General features: G+C 35.9%; 1 protein-coding gene across 48 annotated transcripts in view; it reads left to right on the forward strand.

Moving 5' to 3' along the window:
- The window catches only part of MAP2 (microtubule associated protein 2), a 308386-nt gene that overhangs the window by 148868 nt on the left and 145370 nt on the right, over nt 1–14148 (forward strand). For 24 of the 48 annotated variants that reach the window (XM_054549725.2, XM_054549740.2, XM_054549739.2 and 21 more), the window contains exons 1-2: nt 5870–6179; nt 6460–6527. The gene's annotated coding sequence lies outside the window, so the exon portion shown is untranslated. Of the gene's footprint in view, nt 1–5642; nt 6180–6459; nt 6528–14148 lie in introns of those variants that run through there. The other 24 variants (XM_024243393.3, XM_054549726.2, XM_063713018.1 and 21 more) reach the window with 8 other exon arrangements.

Raw genomic sequence — 14148 nt, forward strand, 5'->3', positions numbered from 1 at the left:
CTTTATTTTTTACTGAGTTATTGAGATATAATTCACGTGACATGAAATTCACTCTTGTATACAATTCAGCAATTCAGTGGTTTTTAATATATTCATAGAGTTATGCACCCATAACCATTACTTAATTTCAGAACATTTTCATTACCCCAAAAAGAAGCCCCTACCCATTAGTAGTCACTGTCCATTACCCTCTGCCCCCAGCCTCTGGCAGCCATTAATATACTTTCCATTTTTATGGATTTGACTATCCTAGGTATTTCATATAAATGGAATTATAAAATATATGGCCCTTTGTAACCACCTTCTTTCACTGAGTATAATGGTTTTTAGGTTCATTTGTGTTGTGACATGTCAGCACTTCACTTTTTTATTGCCAAACAATATTCTATGAATATACCACATTTTAAAAAAGTTTTATTATTAATATTTTGGACTGACAAATCATAATTGTATACATTTATGGGGTACCATGTGATATTTATTTGTTTTTTTGTACAGTACAATGTTATTACCTATGATTCTCATGGTACATTAGATCTTTAGACTTGCTTATTCTACATGATGCTATTTGGTATCCACTAACCTACATCTCCTCATTCCCTGCCACTGCCAAACTGTCCCCCAGCCCTGTCACTGGTAACCACAGTTTTGTTCACTCTCTGTATACTTGAGTTATTATTATTATTATTTATATCTCACAAATAAGTGAGATCATGCAATGTTTTTCTTTCTGTGTCTGACGTACTACACTTAGCATAATGTCCTCCGGGCTAATCTACATTGTGGCAAATGGCAAGATCCTGTTCTTTTTTAGAGCTGTATAATATAGATACACACACACACACACACACACACACACAGAGACAGACACAGAGATTATGGTTTCTTTATCCATTCATCCATCTACAGACACTTAGGTTGTTTCCATATCTTGGCTATTGTGAATAATGCTGCAATAAACATGGGAGTCATTTTGTACAACTCACACTACCCAATCCCGCATCCATGTATAGCTTCTCTAGGTATTAGGTTGAACCATATGAAATTGGCATTTTTGTAGGTAAAAAGTAATATAATTTTATCATTTTGTATATTTAAGACTAATGTCCTGATTATGACACTTTTTGCCTTTTTTGACCACAATATATTTTTGTGTGGACCAACTTTGTTGGAAGAGAAAATGTCATCTATAGTAAATAAGGCAAGACAGTGTTCAGTGATTTTGGAGATTATCATGATAATTTGTAAAATACTTACACATCTGCCTATTTGATTTAGAATAACAAACTCAAGAATACTAGGGGAAAGCATAAGTATTATTTCTATTATAAATTTTTGAAAGTACAAATTTTAGTAAGTGTAGTCATATCTCTACAAAGGTCATTCCAAAATATTTTGGACATGAGGCAGCATTAATTCATCGAATTTTATTTTAAAAATCTAAAAATTATAATTTGGCACATTTTAATACCAAGAGAAGGCATGATTTATCAAACAAACTCTTTCTGAGCATTTAAAAGCTGATAGCCCCATGCTAGGTACTTTGCAGAATTCAAACAGAGTAGGAGACAAGTCTCTATTTAAAATAAATTTACATCCTATAATAGAAATTATAAAACATATTGATTACAAAATATATGGCAAGGAAGGCCGAGCGCGGTGGCTCATGCATGTAATCCCAGCACTTTGGGAGGCTGAGGCGGGCGGATCACGAGGTCAGAAGATCGAGACCATCCTGGCTAACACAGTGAAACCCCGTCTCTACTAAAAATACAAAAAATTAGCCGGGCGTGGTGGCGGGCGTCTGTAGTCGCAGCTACTCGGGAGGCTGAGGCAGGAGAATGGCGTGAACCCAGGAGGTGGAGCTTGCAGTGAGCCGAGATCGCGCCACTGCACTCCAACCTGGGCAACAGTGAGACTCCGACTCAAAACAAAACAAAACAAAACAAAACAAAACGAAAAACATATATATGTGGCAAGGAGTCGCTTACAAATAAAAGGCAATATTTTAAGAAAGACTGAATATACAGAATAGAGAAGACAATATGGAATACAAAAACTTCTCTTGTGTTTAGATATTCCAATTCATGCACTAGTGTGATTTTTCATATTCAGTCATTTAAAAATATTTTTGAGTTCCAGTACGTTGCAGGCACTGTTTTAGGTACTTTGGATACCAGTGTCCCAAACATGTAAAAATGACTGCCCTCGTGGAACTAGCAGGGTGAAGTTAGAAATAAATAAGAAAAGTTTATGTTATGATAAGTGCTATGGAAAAAAGTAAAATGCAGCAGGGGATGAAAAGCCATGGAAAGGGCATGGTTGCAACTTTCATTATGGTAGTTAGGAAAGCCCTGGTTGGAAGATGATCTATGAGCAAAGGCTTTAAGGAGGTAAGGAAAATAAGCCTCCATTATTCATTCCTGGAGAGTTTAGGTAGTGATACACAAATACGCAGACCAATATATTTAGGGAATGAAATCAAAGTTATTTCAGAAGAGACACAGGGGTGAATTAACTAAATTTGGGATTATAGCTAAATCAGATTCTTAAAGATCAGGCATCTACAATGAAGCAGATATAACAGAGGGGTGGAGTCATAGTATCTCATCAAAGTGAGAAAAGGAAGTGTGAAGTTAGGTTTCTGTTTATTTATTTATTTATTATTTTGAGAGACAGAGTCTTGCTCTGTCGCCCAGGCTGGAGTGCCGTGGTGTGATCTTGGCTCACTGCAACCTCCGCCTCTTGGGTTCAAGAGATTCTTCTGCTTCAGCTTCCCAAGTAGCTGGGACTACAGGCATGCACCACCACATCCAGCTAATTGTTGTATTTTTTTTTAGTAGAGATGGGGTTCACTATGTGTTGGCCAGGCTGGTCTCAAACTCCTGACCTCAGGTGATCCACCCACCTTGGCCTCCCAAAGTGCTGAGATTACAGGCATGAACCACCATGCCTGGCCTTCTGTTAACTAATTTATTAAATGAAGTGTGTTGAAAAGGAAATCCTGTTTCCCTCTTTTTTTCCATTCCCAGAACCTGTAAAGAGTCTGAAAAATATGTATGTGTGCCATCACAATTGATTAAATGAATGGATGAATGGTGGTAATGCAAGGTCTAAAATACTGTTGGACAGAAGAAGGGTAAGGCAAGCACCAGTTTAGGCTTTTGGGCATAAATATGAAAAATCTAAAAATTCACAGAAGTATCTCAATTGTCGGTTGTCTTGTATTCTTAGAATATGACATACCTAAGGGCAGTAATTATGTTTCACATGTGGTACTTACTCCATGTTGGAAACAAGTGGGAAAAAAAGAAAAGAAAAAGAGTGTACCAACTCATTCTCATGTACTGAACTAGGTATCCCTAAATATTAAATGACCTCCAGAGAGTATTAAATGTTTTTGGAAGCTGTGCTATTTTTTTAGACTGACCAGGACCCTGATACGTGCTTTCATGATAGAATATGGTTCATGTTCCAAGACATAAGTCTTAGGCATCATTTTTTATGTTCAGAAGTGAACAGAAGACAATACATTAAAATAAAACATTCACTTTGAAAAATCACTTTATTATCCAAAATCACTGAAGAAAAATAGACATTTAACAGGGAGATTATATTTAAAGGGGCATTTTTTTTTTGCGGGTCGGGGGAAGAATTCTAACCAGTATGTAGGATTCACTAAAACCTGAAATCTCTTCTGATTATTACCTGTGGTAGTCATAATTTTTAAAATGTGATTTATTCATTTTACGGCTACATACTGGGGAAAGAGGATGATGACGGTGGCAGCAACTGTCTTTTAGACATCAAAAAAAGCAGTATGACCCTATCTATAGATGAGTTAATCCAAAAGCATTGACTCATATGAACTGAATATTGAAAGAACGGTTTGGAAAGAAAATAAAAACAGTAAAATATGAAGGTCAAAATTCTAGCCACATTTACTGAGTAGTTTAGAAAGATTTTAAGAAATTTTGCGCCCTCCAGTGGTTGTTTCGGAATGAATTATTATCATTATTATTGTAATTTTTAATTTTACGTGGGCTTTCTATTTTCCAGCTTCATTGTTTTTGGTAACCCAGGAAAGTTTACCTTGTCTATATCTAGAAGATGCCTTGGGAGACCGACTCAATTTGATTACCCAGTTTTATGCTTGCAGAAAGCATGATGCCAGTAATGATAAGAGTGCCTAGTATGTAATGATGAAGTTCAAGCTCAACAAGATAGGTTCACAAAAGGGCAATCATGCCTGATTTATCTGATTGCCAGACTGGAAATGAAAGAAAAGCAGTGACATAATTACCCCAGATTCCTCAGACCTCAAATACAATCCAGCACAGATATTTGCAAAAGTCTTCAGAATGATTGCAATGCATTTTAAAGAGGGACATCACTGCTGTAGCAAATACAAGAAGGTTTTAAAAATCAAAGACAAAGGATGTTTCTGGAATCTGTATTGCTTGCAAACAGAACAAAAGAGAGCAGGGAAAGAAAGTCACTTGGCGAGAGAAGAAAAGCAGAGGATTGAGTCAGGAAACGCTGCGGGTGCCTGGGTTTTGTGACCTTGGTCATATTCTTTGGGTCTCAGCTTTCTCACCTGTGAAACAAAGGATGTGGACTAGGCTAAGTGGTTTCCATGAAGCCAGTATTTGGACAGAGGCAAGGGGTAGCAGAATTGATCTCATACAAAAGAACTGTAGTTTGAATATTTATGAAAGCAAAATTAGCTAGTGATTAAAAAATGGGGCAGAAAGGTGGCTCAAGGAGAATGCAAATTTATCTTAATTCAAAATACAGTATAAAACTGATGGAGGCGATTCTTTCAAGAAGGAAAAAAAAGAGAAGAAGCATATCATCTGTCTCTCAATTTCCTTCCCTGTAGTCTCGTTCTCTCTTCTCTGCCATCATATTTTTTTCTCTTGACTTTCTGTTTCCAGTAACCATGGTAATGCTTCTTCCCAGCAACCTTCTTCACAGCTGGCCTTTTTGGTTCTCATCGAATTTTGCTCCATTCACTGGATCAGGTTGCTAACAATGCTGTAAAAATTAATTTATTTATTGACATTTTTCTCCTTCCCTTTTCCAAAGGAAATAAATGCAGGGAATTATTCCACACTTAACCTCCCTACACAAGGGCACTGTAAAACAGGGATATTCAACTGCTAATTTCAGTTGCTAACATGGAGGGGATACAGATTATGCCAAAGATTGAATTCTCTGCCTGGGCCCTCAGGGACTGAAAAGCCCCAGGACCAAGCTGGTTGCCACCTCCTTTTGCTTTTGTATGTAAATGGAATAAATAGATTGCCCCCAGAAATCACATATCGGCCCTGGTTTTCTAATTCTCTTTGTTTTTTTTGTTTTTTTCTTTTTCTCTTGTAAGGAAAACATGGCCAAGTGCATAATTATAACTATTAAAAAGGTACTGAATTTTCTGTAGGAAAATATACATAAATAAATGCATTTCTTTAATGAACATATTTATTTTGGAATATAAATAAGCAATATGCGATAGTTAAAAATATTGTAATTATCTGCCAATGACAAAACATCAACAAATCTCTGATGTCCTTAATGCAGATAATAAAAATTCCCATAAACTAGTATTTAGTCATGTCCAGTTTGTGTAGCTTAACTTGTTTGTAATCCTATATGCCTGAAAACTGTTTCTCTATTTAAGCGGTGTGTGTGTGTGTGCATGTGTGTGTGTGTGTGTGTGTGTCTGGCATTAACACAAAGGAGACCAGATGATGACATTCATAGGCTGATAGACTCGACTCCTGGGGACACACTTGGATGGAGGCAATTAAAATGCCTGTCAGGCATTTGGTACCAGAAGCCCCTATGGCAAACCGCTAAATCGTAAGTGAGGGCTGCATCCTATTGTCAGTGAATGATGGCGGAGCTGAGTGGCTTGTCATCATTCTCGAAAATTCTGAGGCTAGTGAGCTCTCTCTCTCTCTCCCACTCGCCTTATTTTCCTGTTCGCCACTGCGGGGACTTCTAATTTGCAGCTTCCCTTTCCCCGGCACACACAGACACGAGCTGGTGGCTTGCAGACTGCGTCTGTCTGGAGCTAGAGAGCCAGAGAGCCAGCCTGTGGGGATAATGCTCCCGGAGAAGGATTCTGCAGCAGTTCTCAAAGGCTAGACTTGAGTGGTATTGCTGCATATGCGCTGGTAATGGTTCGGGGCTTTTAATTTTATTTCGTTTCATTTTCAATTCGTTTTTCATAGGATGTGCTTTATGTAATCTCAGAGTAAAGATCTTTTAAAATTCATTATTGAGCTTCCTAAATATTCAAGTACTGCATTTTTTTTTTTTGTGCTACAGACTTCCAGGCATAGATTTATTATTTGAATATAAAGAATGCATTTGCTTACTGGTGAGTTATAATTTTTGATATTTAGTTAACAAATCCATATATATATATTTTTTTCTTTTGTTTTGTTTCGGTAGATTCTTCAGCTTGTTGTCTCTAACCGAGGAAGCATTGATTGGGAGCTACTCATTCAGAAAATTAAAAGGTACCACATGTTTTGTTTGGATGTTTTAATGAGGGAAACTCAGGGGAGAATTGGAATGTTTTTATTTAAATTAATTTATCTATGATTGGTCTTTTATCCTTAACCTTAAGTTGATCATTGTCTATTGCATATACCATTTTCTATGCAGATACTTCTATTATCTAAGGTTGTTTTGATTAGAGGATGACTAAAGAATTGTGTCTTTTGCCTGTGTTGCAAGTTATTAACAAATATCAACATGTTTGGCTTATTTGGAGATTTTATCATTGTAATGGTTTTTTTTTTAAGTCCAAAATTCTCCATCTAAATGAAAATTCATTAATTTGAATTTAAGAGAAATATGCTAAATAATGATTTTATCTGAACAAATCCTGCTAAGTGATTTATTAAAATGGTTAAATGAAATGCCTTGCCCTTCCCAGGTAGAATGGGTGCTAGAGACGAAAGCCCAGGAATGACTCAGTATTGTTGGCTTTACAAATAAAATATTGTAACTTCTTTATTGACATTTCAGTCTTTAGCAATGGATATATTTAAAGGCCTAGATTGTTAGTTCTTAAAAGAAGTTATTTTACATTTGCTTTATTTGGAATTAACAGCATAAGAAAGTAATCCTTCATCTTGCCATGAATGCAGTTGAATCCATTTGATCCTGGGCCTCATGCCTTACATGAAAAACATTAATTTTGAAATTCAGCATCAGGATATATATTGATTTGAGATGGCAATTATGGATATTACCTTTTCTTTAAGACCATCTTTAACTTTAATATGTATTAATATCAATAAAACCTATATTTGTAATTTGCCTTTAAAAAATGGAAGACATTTTCTGCCCTGCTGAGAAGATCAGTAATACCTTTTAAGCCTTTCCTTGGGATCTATGTATAATATTTCCTCTCAAGACTGTCAGTCCAAAGCATTTTACACAATAGGTTTAGTTTTTTAAAAATATACCTGAAAATAATGTCCAACTACTGACCCTGAAATATAAGTATGTGAGTGTACACCTGTGAGTGTGAATATTTGTAGCAGGTGAAGAAGAGTAATACATTGTCCTTTGTTAATATCTGCAATGTATAATCATGAGAACCTTAATTTATTCATTCCACAAGCCCTTCTTAAGAGCCTTGCTGCTGTGGGTAATTATTGTGAGAGAGAGAGGGAAGGGGTAGATGACACTGTCCTCAGCCTTCTAGAGTGTAGGCAGCATCACACAAAGATTTTTCAACAGGAGAATGAATTTGTTAAAATAAATCAGTGTGTTCTAAGAAAGGAAATTACATTATTTCAGATATTGAACAAAAGCTAATACTAGTCTTGAGACACATAAAATTATATTGCACTTCTTCCTCAGAAATTACTCAGTGGAATCGTGTATGAAATCCCCCAAACAGGACTATTTTGCCTAGATATTGTAAAACTCCTGAGACCATTCTCTCTTTTTAGATTTCACTCAAAGTAAGTGAAAATATTTATGTTTGGTGGGAAAAAAATCTATTTGGTGTTTTCCCATCTAATTAAATCCAGAGAGCATGTGTTTCACATGAAGATCTATTTCCTAATCTTCAGACTAATTCAGCAACTCATTATATTAATTTTGAACTTTAGGATATGTGTATGAATTGGAAAAGGGTGAAATTATTTAACTGCTAAAAAATGACTCCAGTGCGTTGTCAATAGGAACTAATAAGTTCTGTTATGATTTGTCTGGATATTGTAGAAGGGGCATACGATCTCACCAACAGGCCTCTGGCATCTAAATTTTGGAGGACCAGTTAAAAATTCATCTAGCGGTATGCTGACAAAATGCGTATAATAAAAAATGAGTTTATTAAAATAGTAGGTTGGGTGGTTAAAGCAGAACAGAATTTGACTACTAGAGTCAAATCCTGGGACCTATATCATGGTTTTTCTAGTCAATATTGTGATGAGTTAATTCCTTTACTGATTTCACTCATTTTTTTCACTTACATTTTTAACACGTAGTATAGTGCCTGGGTCACAGTAGGAATTCAATAAATATTTATTTAATTATTTCATGAATAAATGAATTTGTCAGCATTTTCCCCCATTACTTTTTTGTTCTTGCCTTTCTTAAAATTATACACTGTGAAACAGATATCTGGTTTTTTTTTTTTTTTAGTTACCCAAAATATTCATTACATGTTTCTAATAAATAATAATTAGATCATTACACTGGATATAAAAGTGACAAACCATGTATAGAAATTTCTTTAGGCTGTACAGAAAAGGATTTTTCTGGCTTTAGATTAAAACGGAAAGAATTCTTGAAATGTCCCCTTTCACTTTCATCAGCTAGGGGAAATATGCCAAACTGCAACCTGAGCTTTGCTTATGGACGCTTCCTAAATACTACTCCCAGGCTTGACATTGTTTATTGCTTTTCATGTCTTTGGCCAAGATTTTGCTGCAGCAAAGGGGAGGAGGCCTTTCCCCCCACCCCCTCTCTATAAATGTAATATGAGAAATGATGTCATACTTACCAGTCCATAATGAGCAACAAAGCATTTAAGGATAGATAGATAGATAGATAGATAGATAGATAGATAGATAGATAGATAGATAGATAGAATATTTTCTATATATTTAAGGAATCTATCAAGAAACTTCTAGAATCACATGGCTTTAGAGAATGCTATTCTTTCTTGCTGTCATTTATTTTCATTATTAAAAGTATAATTTTTTGTTATTAACGATGTGACTGACAATATCCTAAGTCCTTAACATGTATTATCTCCTTTAGCTCTCCCTATAATCCTGGGTGATAAGTATGGTCTCCATTTTACAGATAAATGAATTGAGACTACAGTCGGGCAAACCCAAGTCTGGCCTCAAAGTCCTTCATATTAAACACTAAATTTTACCACATTTTTTTCTAGCAGATTTTTGGTACCTAGTCATTGTCTTGATGTTCCATGCAATGAGGTTGAAACAGTATACTTGCAAATGTCTTGATTTATCTGCAAGTATAAATCAAGATATCTCTATCTATCTGTCTGTCTGTCTGTCTGTCTATCTATCTGTCTGTCTATCCTATCTATCTATTTATCTATGGTAGAAGTGAATATGTCCTCAAATACTTAACTAATATTCAAGCTCTATTGTATTTTAATTTTTATATTTAACTTGAAGGATTTTATTCTTCAAGGATGAATGTCACAGATAAATTAGGAAGTTTTAAAATAAATGTATTCATAAAGCATTTTCCATGTCATTATAGTGAAATGTTATTTTGAATTGCATAATCTATATAAGAAAATTAGAGAATCCAAGTGCTAAATAGCATAATTGATGTTATAACTTGCAAGGTCTGGGTTTTTTTTTTTCTTTTTAAAGTGAAATAATGGCAGAAGAATGTTCAAGTGGCCAAAATAAATAAACAAGCAGGCAACAGGGCCATGGGCAGAGTAAAAATACCAATTCAACCTCAAGGACAACTAACTTGGAAAAATCACTGAAGATACTAACAATTACACAAATATGTATTAAGATTCTCTACTTGCAAAGGAGTATTTACAGGAGAACACTTCCGGAGCTCAGTTAGAGTCAGCAAAATAAGATGAGGAAGTAGTACCAAGGCTCACTGGTACCATAAGAAAGACATAAATAATTTTTTTTTTCAGATTTTATTTTAGATTCAGGGAGTACATGGAGGTTTGTTACCTGGGTATATTGTATGATGCTGAGGTTGGGGTATGAATGATCCTGTCACCCAAGTACTGAGCATAGTACTCAATAGTTCATTTTCAACTCCTCCTTCATTCCCTCTGCACTTTAGTAGTCCCCAGTGTCTATTGTTGCCATCTTTATGTCCACAAGTACCCAGTGTTTAGCTCCCACTAATAAGTGAGAATATGCAGTATTTGGTTTTCTGTTCCTGCATTAATCTGCTTAAGATAATGGATCCAGCTGTATCCATGTTGCTGCAAAGGACATGATTTCATTCTTTTTATGGCTGTGTAGTATTCCATGGTGTATATGTAACATATTATGGATAATTTATTAAGGGACTTCATTACAGGGCATGAATTCTAATCATTGGAATGGGACTCAACAGGAAATACTTCATAGAGCATGAGTTTTTTGAGGCGGAACTTGGGGATGAATAGTATTCAAGGGGGAGACAACGTATGGAGGAGCTCCAGAAAGAACACACATTAGCAAAGGAATCAAAGGAAGTGAACATGCTGGGAAAGCACAGACTGATCTCATTCATATTCTAGAGTATAGAGCAGAAAAACAGGACTCTTAGAGGATAAAGTTGTATCATATGAAATGGCTAATATTCATCTTTTTTGAATTATAAAATTGGAAAATTTCATTCAGTTCAACTTAATACATTGGAAGATGGCTTGAATGCCAGTCGAGGAGGTTTGTTTCTTATTCAGTGGGAAGCTATTGACTAGTTTGAGCAGGAGACTACTATGACCAAACTGTGTTTTCAGATTATTTGTTTTATAGCTCTGTGTGAGGTAAATCAGAACGTGTGTGTGAGAGCATGTTGAAGAAAGTATCACTTCAGAAGCTGTCATAGAATAATCCCAGGGGAAAAACAGAAGTCCAAAGAGGGTATTGACTGTGGGCATGAAAAAGAGGTCATGATAATGAAAGATGCTTCCGAGCTCAAGTTCATATACACAGTAGAACAATTGTTTGATTGGTAGGAGGAATGAACAGCAGAAGGACTCAAAGGTGACTCTGAAGTTTGAATTTGATAACTGAAAAAAGCAAAGGGAGAAAGTAGCTGAGGGCTACACGAGGAAAGAGTCCTTCTTTTATTTTTATTGTATCTCTAGTTGCTAGCAAAATGCCTAGTACATAGCAGACAGCCAATAAATGCTAAATGAATGAGTGAGAGCGCGAATAAAAAATGAAGAGGTATGTTTAGGACATGAGGCTGGATATGTGGGTGGACTGGGCTCGTAGATTGCAGAACATGCAGATCCAAAGCTGAGAAGGGAAGTTAGGGAGGGAGGGCGTGGGTGATATTAACAAGAAGGATAAGAAGAGGACCAGAGGGAATCTCTTGGCAGTACCTGCATTTAAGATGCAAAATAAGGGACAAGAATTAAAGTTGAATGAAGAATTAAAAAAAAAAAAGCAAAGAAAGAAGAGGACAGGGAAAGTTATAGAAAACAAAGTTAAAACTTAAATTTTCCAGAAAAACTGAAGAATGAGAATAAAGAAAATGCTGCTGGGATTATTATTTATTTCAATAATTATTTTGTTATAAAAACAATAAATCCACATTTTGTAAAATTTGTAAAATTTAGAAGAGTATAAGGAAGGAAATAATAGTCACTCATAATTACATAATCCAGAGATTATTGTTAACACTTTTAAAACATTTCGATGTATTTTTTATCCTATTGCTTTTAAAATTTCATAATCAAAATCATAAGGATATAATTTTGAATTCTGCCTTTTTTTCATTCAGCAGTGTCTTAAGCATTTCTTACAACATTTTGCCACCAGCGTATTATTCTCTCACCTAAAGATTGGACATTTTTATTCCCTACTGTTTCCAGTTTTTCACTATCACCATAATGCTGCAGTGGAATAGTTTGTACATTACTCTTACACAACATTTTAAATAATTTCCAATGGATAGTTACTTAAAACAAAATCACTGTATTCTATTTTGTCAAATTCCTGGACAGATAAAATTTGGTGGCTTCAAAATGAGCCTCGGCTTTCCTCCAAGGAGAATCTGAGATTACATTAGCACCTGCCATGTGCCAGCATCTGTGAAAGGCACTTTAATTATCACAGTATCTCTGATGTTGATTCTATTATACCCACTTTACTAATGAAGGTACAGAGACTCAGAGAGTTGCACATGTTTTTTAGGCCTAGTTTTAAATCTGGGTCTGACTCTAACTAGTCAAATCGTGGAGACAGAAACAAGATCTTGAGAAATGAATGAGTAAATAAGGATATGAAAACAATAGGAAAATACACTTAAGAAGTCCAGAACTCAAAGAAAAGAGAGATAAAATATGAAAAGCAAGAAGGTGGTGACTTCAGTGGGCTTTTGCTGCTTATTAACATGGAAAATCACAAGCCAAAGGCAGGGACAGGTAGAGAGGGGTGCTACATGTGTAATCAGAAAAAGGACAAATTTATAGAAAATGTTCTAAAGGAAAGGGTATAAAGAATGTGGACAAGAATTTGGGCTTGGCATGCAAAATGTAGCTTCCTTGTAAATAAGAGCAAGGGAAAAGAGGGTGAGACTTTTGAAGTGGTAAATGAAAAATATGGGAAACCTTGCATGTCTCATCTGGACTTTATCCTGGACTGAAGGATATTCATTCAATGAATATTAATTAAATACCCAATTCCATTCCCTTTTCCTGCCCTTATTGAACTTTCCTTCTAGAGAGTGGAACTAATCAGTGGGCTAACAAATAAAATTAAAATTACTCAGGCAGCTGTACAGAGAATGAATTATAAAAGGGTAAGAGTAGATGCTAAGAGATTTGCTTCTTAAACTTTAAAGCAGAGAAGAGTCAACTGGGAATCTTACTAAAATGCAGACTCAGAGTCAGTAGGTCTAAATAGGGGCCTGAGATTCTGTATTTTGACAAGGTCCCAGGTAATGATGCTGCTGGTCCATGGAGACCAAGCTTTGATTAGTAAAAGGCTAGAAGGCAAATGTCCGGGCAAGAAAAATGAGAAATGATTGGAGGAGTGGTTGGTGAGCAAGTCTGAAGTGAGCTCTTCTTATTCAGCAGCATAGCATACTTTTAAACCTCTTTGATGGAAAGAGCAAATTGCCTCTCTACTCCTGAGTTTTTAAATTCCAGCCAATTGTATTATGAAAAATCCATTAAATCAACCCAAATGAGCTACTGGCATTCCATTCTTTCTGCCCATTCTCAATGCTTATTATGCCATATAATGAATTTCGGTGGCTTGGGTTTGGGGACGTGGTTCTATATAACCTTGTGTCTGTTTCTTAATTCCAGTTCTACTTCCTGCCTCATGATTTCTTTGGACTTTAATGTCCTCTCTGCCTGGATTTCCAGCACAGTACTGAGCTGCTAAATTCTCTGGACCCTTAGCTCTTGACATCCATCACATTCCTCTGTGGGAAGCTTCTGAGTCTCCACGTTCCATCCTCTTGCCACCCACTCCTACTAAAAGCCCTGGGTGACTCTGCTTAAAGCCGCAGGGGAACAGAAGATAGTCTGTGACTTCAGGAAAGCATTTTTTTTTTCCGTTGAAATCATTTCTTTGTGGTGGACTGTTTTGGTTGGTGACAGCAACCTGCATCCCTCTGAGGGATTTGTCAGAACTCTACAGGAGAATGCATCTGTGTGTAGTAGACAATCAGAGTGTTCAGAGGGGCAAGTATTCATAAGAAGCCTTGACAGACTCTGTCAGGAGGAATGTTACCTTTCTGCCTCCAGTACTAGAATGTAACTCTAGTTATCTCTTTTAGCTATGGGAACGTGGGAGCGCTGACCTGTTTGATTACCCTCACATCATTCATCATAGCTATAAAATATCTAAGAAAAAAATCAAATAAATATAACATACCCATCCTTCAAGGCAGAATAGCTCAAGTGCATGTTAAATATCTGTGGTGTCTTCA

The sequence above is a fragment of the Pongo abelii genome, chromosome 11 (assembly GCF_028885655.2).
Source record: "Pongo abelii isolate AG06213 chromosome 11, NHGRI_mPonAbe1-v2.0_pri, whole genome shotgun sequence".
NCBI lineage: Eukaryota > Metazoa > Chordata > Mammalia > Primates > Hominidae > Pongo > Pongo abelii.